The sequence below is a fragment of the Montipora foliosa genome, chromosome 7, assembly GCF_036669935.1.
Source record: "Montipora foliosa isolate CH-2021 chromosome 7, ASM3666993v2, whole genome shotgun sequence".
Taxonomy (NCBI): Eukaryota; Metazoa; Cnidaria; class Anthozoa; order Scleractinia; family Acroporidae; genus Montipora; species Montipora foliosa.
The window spans coordinates 1067994-1075493 of record NC_090875.1 but is presented as its reverse complement, the minus strand read 5'-3'; the positions used below and the strand labels follow the sequence as shown (position 1 = coordinate 1075493).

General features: G+C 43.3%; 1 pseudogene; it reads left to right on the top strand.

Annotated features, from left to right (window-relative positions):
- The first annotated feature begins 4944 nt into the window (after positions 1 to 4944).
- LOC138011914 (5S ribosomal RNA) lies at positions 4945 to 5063 on the top strand (annotated as a pseudogene).
- The last annotated feature ends 2437 nt before the right edge of the window (positions 5064 to 7500 follow it).

Sequence of the window (7500 nt, the reverse complement as noted above, 5' to 3'; positions counted from 1 at the left end):
TTAAGAGTGATGTTAAAGAGGAAATGAGAAATACGGTTTGCTTTAGAGGACTGGCTATCCCGAGGGAGGCCATGACGAAAAAAAACTAGAGCTGGACTTAGAGTTAAAGCTGTAGAATAAAAAGGATTTACGGTGTGAAACACCCACGCCCACACCTGAGGTGCAATAGTGCACTCACAGAAGGGGTGAGAGAAAGATTCAGTGAGGCCACAGGAAACGCAGCGCTCGCTAACATGGAGCTGGCGCCACCGTTTCAGGAACACCTGGGTTTTAATTACTCCATAAGCCAAGCGCCATGCTATATCAGCTTCCCAATTAGTACTCAGACCTCCATATATACTCGGCCAGATGCTGCGCCAGGGTAGAGTGATAGACAGTTTCCCCTCCCAAGCGAATGTGCAAGGCAATCACCGGGGCGAGGGATTCACGAGTTCCTCGTAGAAGGTTTTAACAGTATAGTCTGTTAGCAGGGTCAGATCTAGATTAAGATGGTCAACCGCTGTGAGGATGTGTTGGTAATAAAGAGGGGGCTAACCCCGATGTATTTCGGTACAGTGTTTGACCTCAGGAAAGACCAGCTTTTCGTCTTGCGACTGAAGGCTAAGCCAATCCAGAATCTAGCGAAATAGACCCACTTAGAGTCGCAAGTTTGGTCCCCTATGCAGGGTACCCAACGCAACTTTAGGGCCCGGGCCTTCTCCCGCGTGTTAACGACAACCAGGCCTCCTTGAGCCAAGGGGAGCTGGCATGTCGATCTCGCCACCAGCTCTGTCTTGCTGTTCTACAAGAAATCGTAAATAGCTTTATTTACTCTTGTGTGAACCCATTCCGGCATCGGGAAGACTGTGGCTACGTACCAGAGTCCCGATGCGCCGAGAATGTAGGTAATCAACGCTTTGCCTCGTAGCGACAAAGTGCGTTATTTCCAAAGGTTAAGGTGATTGAACAATTTCGCTAAGCGATTATCCCAGTTAGCGTGATCCAGGTTTTCATTCCCAAAATGCACACCGAGGATTTTAAGCTTGTCTGTAACCCAGGTGATGTTTACAGGGCCCATTGGCCGACCGGCTGATCTGCCAATCCACAAGCCCTCAGTTGTTGTTGTATGAGGCGCAAACCTGATCCTTTTTCGAAGATGTTAACAAGGTGAAAACATTGCGTGATGGAATAATCGTTAGCTAGAATGAGTGTGGTGTCATCAGTGTACTGTGACACTTTGCTCTGTTGTTGTTTGGAGCTAGGGATTCGAGTTCCCTCAATGGTGTTTTTTTTATTGCGAATCGCCTGACCTAAGATCTCAACTACCGAGAAATACAATAGCGGTGATAGCAGGCAGCCCTGTCTTACGCCTTGTTCGAGGCGAAAAGGGGAAGAAAGCCAGCCATTGTTGATGACGTTCAAGGTAATGTTGGTATAAACCACATCAACCCAACGGTGGAAGTGAGGCCTGAAATTGAAGAGAGAAAACACGTGTTGTAAAAACCTCTGGTTGACTCGATCAAAGGCCTTTTCCTGATCCAGACAAATAATTGCAGCCGATAATTGTTTATGGTGAACTTAGTCGATAGTGTCACGTAGTAAATAGAGATTCTCGTAAATACTACGGTCTGGAATACCGCAAGTTTGATCTCTGTTGATGATCCGTGGTAAAACGTGACGTCATCTATTCACTAACACTTTTGTACATATCTTGTAATCAGTGTTTAGTAAGGAAATAGGTTGCCAGTTTTTAAGCTCGAGAGGATCATCCTTCTTTTATAAAAGGTGAATAATCCCTCGGCGTTGGGTCTCAGACAAAGAGCCATGTGTGTAGGAATAGTTTAGTATTGCTACCAAATCAGGTCCTAACAATCCCCAGAAACGGCGATAAAATTCAACCGGTAAGCCATCGCTCCCAGGAGACTTCTTTGATGACATTTTCGAAGCCGCCTGAAAACACTCAGCGAGCGAGAGTTCACCTTTATAAAGCTTCTGATCTTCAGCAATTGGTCTAATTGTTCCAAAAGCCAACCTTGGCTTTCCAAGTATACCGGTTCGGCGGTGTAGAGATTTTCGTAAAAATCTCTGCATTCCTGGAGAAAATTTTTATCGGACGTGACAGAGGTATTGTTGACACGTAGTGCAGAAATTGCATTCCGTGACCGACGCTTGTTTTTGAGTTGGAAGAAATATCTAGTTGGTTTTTCTCCCATCTCGATCCATTCCTCTTTGCTACAGATCATAGCCCTTTCTATGGCGCGATCATAGAGTGTTTTGAGGAGATCTTTGATCTCAGCAAAGTGAACGTGATCGGCCGCAGTGTTTGAATTACCACGAGCTGTTATAAGCAGGAACTCGTGTTCTAAATTGGATTTTTCTCACCTTCTCTCACGGCTTTGTACTATGCTGTGTGAGATGGCGATTTCTTTAAGTTGTAATTTTCCGGCGTCCCACCAGGTCCATAGATCAGTGAACGCCAGCTTGTTATCTTGCCAGGCAGGCCAGAAATTATTTACAGCTGAGCAGAAGGATTCTGAGTTTAACAGCTGAGTGTTGAATTTCCAGACGCCACAGCCCCTCGGGTTTGAATTTCCGAGTGTAATTTTAAGACTAATTATATGGTGATCTGAGTACCCAAAAGAGTTGCTTTTAAAGTCGGTGATGCGTGATCTCCAAACCTTTAGAGTATAAAACCGATCCAGCCAGCAGCCCACACTGTGAGGGCCGTTAAACCATGTAAACAAACGCCCGGTAGGGAAATTGATGTGATAAAAGTCTTTTAAATTTAAAGAATCAGTGAATGCATGGAGTTGCGAGACAGCTCTGTCTCCAAAGCTGTCATCACCGCCCCACTTGCCCAGCTGAATGTCTGGAACACAATTAAAATCACCGACCACAAAGGTGTGGAGATTCGGAAATGGAAAGCGCCAGAGATTGTCAAAAAATAATTCACGTTCTGCATGGATGTTTGGCGCGTACACGTTGACAACTTGGAAAAAACATTGGTCAAATTCGAGTTTAACAGTAATGATCCTGCCGGCTAAATCAGTGTGGAAATCGGGGATTTTCACCAAACTGTTTGGATGAACAAGTACAGCAACTCCCGCCAATCTACTTGAACCCGGAGACCACGCACACTGGCCTCCCCAATCATTCTCCCAAGAATTACTGGAAAAGGAGTTGGCAAGGTGTGTTTCTTGCAGAAAAAATAAATCAAAATTTAGGGATTTCAGAGATTCAAAAACTTTAACCCGCTTATGGCATTCGACAATGCCGTTAACGTTAATGGAAACTAGCAAGACAGCCATAAGGACGAGAAAAACGAAAAAAAGGAACTGATGTCACAGCACGTACATACTTGTAACAAAAAAAGGAGTAAACTAATAAAACTTAACATTCAAAATAGGTCTGGTTGATCCCTGCGTAGATCTTCACACACGGTCATGAGATGGGCAAAGGTGTCGTGTTTAAGTGTTCCTTTCAAGGCCTGCCATTTTTCCTTGTTCTTGTCATTCACGTTATTTCAAGACACCTTTCGAGGATCCGTGTCATGTAAGTTGCCGAGGAGGTGCTGAAGGTAAAAGGAACGAAGGGTATAAAAACCGTCTCCATCCACTTGGTGCATGAGTTTCGTCCTGGCTGGGCCTCATTCTTTTAAGGCCTGAAGGAAGGCTTTTTCAAAGACTGCAATCTTCTCGCTGACTGAAGTCTTTTTTGCCGCAGGATTGTCGTGTTTCACTGGGTTAGGAGGGTGGGCGCTTACGTGTAAGTTCGGTAAGATCTTTTAAATCGGGAAATAACACCGGTATAGCAGCGGCCGCGTAGCTTGCTGGCGTGGTGGTGGCTTCTGAGTGGGGAGGCGCAGTGCCCATAGTGTCCTCGGGTTGTCCTGGCGTTACTTGCAATGTTATCCCCGGGGGGCGAAGGACTTCTTCGAAAACTCGCTTTTTGCGGGCAGTGCTGAACAACATCCTCGGCAGAACCGCAGTGATAACACATAATACGTTGCCCTGTATACTTGAAATGTATCTCCACTCCATTTGTAACGATTTTGCGAGGGAGATCTTTGTAGAGAGAGAGTAACTCGGCCACGCGGATTCCACGCTCGATGTGCAAGAAGCCCTCTTCACTATGATACAGACACCTAAGAGCATCAGTCTTCATTTTACCGTAAGCTGTAAGAAAATTCACCAGATCCACGTCCGGGTATTCCACGCACACAAAAATTGAAACATGGATGGAGCGAGCACCAAGTAGTCGCAGAGGTTTAACTGAATTATGATAATCAAAGCCAGCCTGGGCCAAACGTTTTCCGGAGTGTCCAAGGTTATATCAAAGCTTTTGCCTCCAAACATGGGGACAACACCGGTGATCGAATTTTGGAAATCAGGGAGAGATCTGACAAGGGTGAGGGCGTCTAGCTCCATGCCATCCTCCACAATAAGGCGAACCGGACGCTTGTGGGCGAACGCATTGCAAGGTCTCGCAGCCATCCTCAACACGCCACCCCAAGAACGTTAGGAAACCCAAAAAAAAGCTCGTTGCGAACTCCAAAACAATCCAAATGACTCTATGAAAACACTAACAACTCGCTCAAAGGAAACAACCGGTAATCCGGGACGCGAAACGAAGGAAATTCTCGAAACTTTCGGAGCTAAGATCCATGCGTGATATTAGCCAAAAGGCCGAGAAGTGATGCCCGTAGATGCTCACAGCCGACAAGGTGCTCCCAGTCTCTTGGCCACAAGATATGGTGGTCCGCTTACAATCCGTGCCAAGGAGGGAATGCCCAAAGCCAACCTGAAAGCGAGGCACACACAACGATCGCCTTGTACAGTGGGCAGCAGCCACCAGCATTGCATGCCACTTGCGTTGACGGCAAAAGGACAAATGCACATGGTGCTTACTCTGACCTCGTTTTCATTTCCCCCCTATAACAAAGTAAATTTTCACGGCAAATTACTTGTCTACGACCATACCACAGGGAAAACACCAGTTCTCGTCCAATCACCAAAGTTAAGCTCTGTCAGGCGGGGTTAGTACTTGGATGAGAGACCGCCTGGGAATACCCCGTGTTGTAGGCTTCCCTTTTTCGTTCTGTCGACTTGATTCTCTCAAATAATCTCAGTTTCCCCCACGAAAGAACATTCCAAATCAGGTTTTAACACAACATGTCAAGGAAATGTCAAAAATGAGACATACAACAAAAACAAAATAGTTTGCACGAGAAAGTGGAACTTGTATTCCAAGAAATGGCATGCGCATATGGCGTTTCATTGCAGACAAAATATCCACATCATAAAATATGAAGTGGAAAACACAAACAATCTTCCAAAAGAAGTAAATGAGTCCAATTGTATAAATACTAAGTCGAGAATTCTGAAAGTCTATCAAAATAATAAAATTCGAGGTCGAGGAAAAAATTTATATGAAGTCGACAGAAATATTATAAATAGTAAGTCGCGAATTCGAAAAGTCGAAAAAACTAACAAACAGAAGGGAAAAAATCGAATTTGAGAATTTAACAGCTTTTTTTTTTGTTATTGGAAGTCGAAAACAAACTGAGTCAAAAAAATAAAATTCAAAGTCGACTTTAGCTAATGAGTGGTGAGTGAGCGCTGACCCTCTCATACAGAACATTCAGAAAATCAAAAATGGCGGCCGGGGCAGCACATTGGCTCCCAAATTACGATGAATTCTCTTTTCTTTGGGAAACCTTCTTAACACTTGCGAACAACAGCTAAATTCAACCCCTAGCGATCCAAGTGAATTCCTTTTTAGACGATGAGATGAGTACGAGAGGACACTTTCAACCCTGATATCAAGATTTTGTGAGACTTACGGCCACGAGCTTTCACAGCAAACGTGTCTTGCAGATCTCACACTAATTCTTCGCCGCACAAGTTTTTTGCGATCCCATTTTGAAAGGCATTGTTTCCTGCTGGAAGATGAGGTAGACGTTAGTCGGAGAGCGGACAGAAGAAGTGCCCCGACAGAAAGGTGTGGCTTACAAGGACGACCAACGGTCGTTGTAACTCAGCAAGAGCTTCAAACATTGCATGAAGTGTGCGGATTTCGCTGGAATGATATTGCAGAGACTCTTGGCGTTTCCGACAGGACATTGAAACGTAGGCGGCATGAATTTGGTATGAGAGTGGAAGGAAGAACATTTTGTTCACTATCAGATGCTGAATTGCATGACATTGTAAGAAATATTCGTGCTGTTACACCAGAAGCAGGACTATTAATGGTGCAAGCATCGCTAAGACAACAAGGATTGATGGTTCAGAGAGTCTGCGTTATGCACTCGCTGCGTAGAGTGGACCCCGTTACATCTGCGTTAAGAAATGCAACAAAAATTATCCGAGGAAGTTACAATGTGCCCTCGCCAAATTCATTGTGGTAGGTGAATCTAGCATATTATGTGTTCCCGGGGTGAGCAATTGAGAATTTTGATAACAATCGATAAAAATCGGTATTTTGATAGATCTATTTTTCTCGATTGCCCACCTCGGGTGTATTTCACACCAAAACAAAGTTTTGCCTACATGAATAAACTGGGTTTTTGCGAGGGATTTCTCTTAATAATGACTTATGAAAAATTTCCATGTGGGTGCCAAAATCTGTTGCGGGTACTGATAACAAACGTGAGATCAGTTATTTCCATTGGCCATCTTGACCTAAGCCCTAAATTTTTTCCATATTCTCCTTTTTCCTCTGATTTCCATCAACTAAAAACCTTTGTCAAGTAAGAGAAGTATAGTACAATAATCAATATTTTACTTGTGTCAAATATGTAAAATAAGTGATTTATGATGTAAACATTGCATCATAATATCAGCTTATTGCAATTAGTATTCCCAGATTTTACCCCATGACTGTATATGGAAACTTTACATCTCAAATAATTTTACCAAATTAAATACAACAAAGCTAGGACAGATTTTGAGATGTATACCATTCTACTCTGCAAGATGTGAAATTGCAGATGGCGTCATCAGGCAAAATTGGCAAATAATTTCAAGAGACTGATATCATGATGTAGTTGTTAAGTCATCGTACGCCACTTCATTTTCATGTTTGATTAATAGGAGTAAATTATTAATGATTTAAAGAAATGGAAGCAGCCTAAACACCAATCCCCAAAAGGTACTTGAGACTGGATCAAAATTGCTCAAACCATCTTACCAATACTGTTTTCTGTATATCAGAAAACACCTACAACCAAAATAATATTCTCATGTGTGCGTCTTATGCAAGACACCTCTTCACTGTCATATTTCAATTGGTGTTGACAACGCATTCACCAGAACATATGGTTCCTCCTTTTTTAAAGAGAAACTCGTTTTATTTTTTGGAAACTGTTTTCACGTGCCTCTCGCCAACTAACCTCAGCCTGAGATTAGTTTTCATTCTGTGAGAAATATGGAATTGCAGCAGCTTCAAGTTCTATTTCCTAAACATTTAGAGATACCATTATTAACTGTTTATAAATGTGAATTGTTGTGTAACTAAATACAT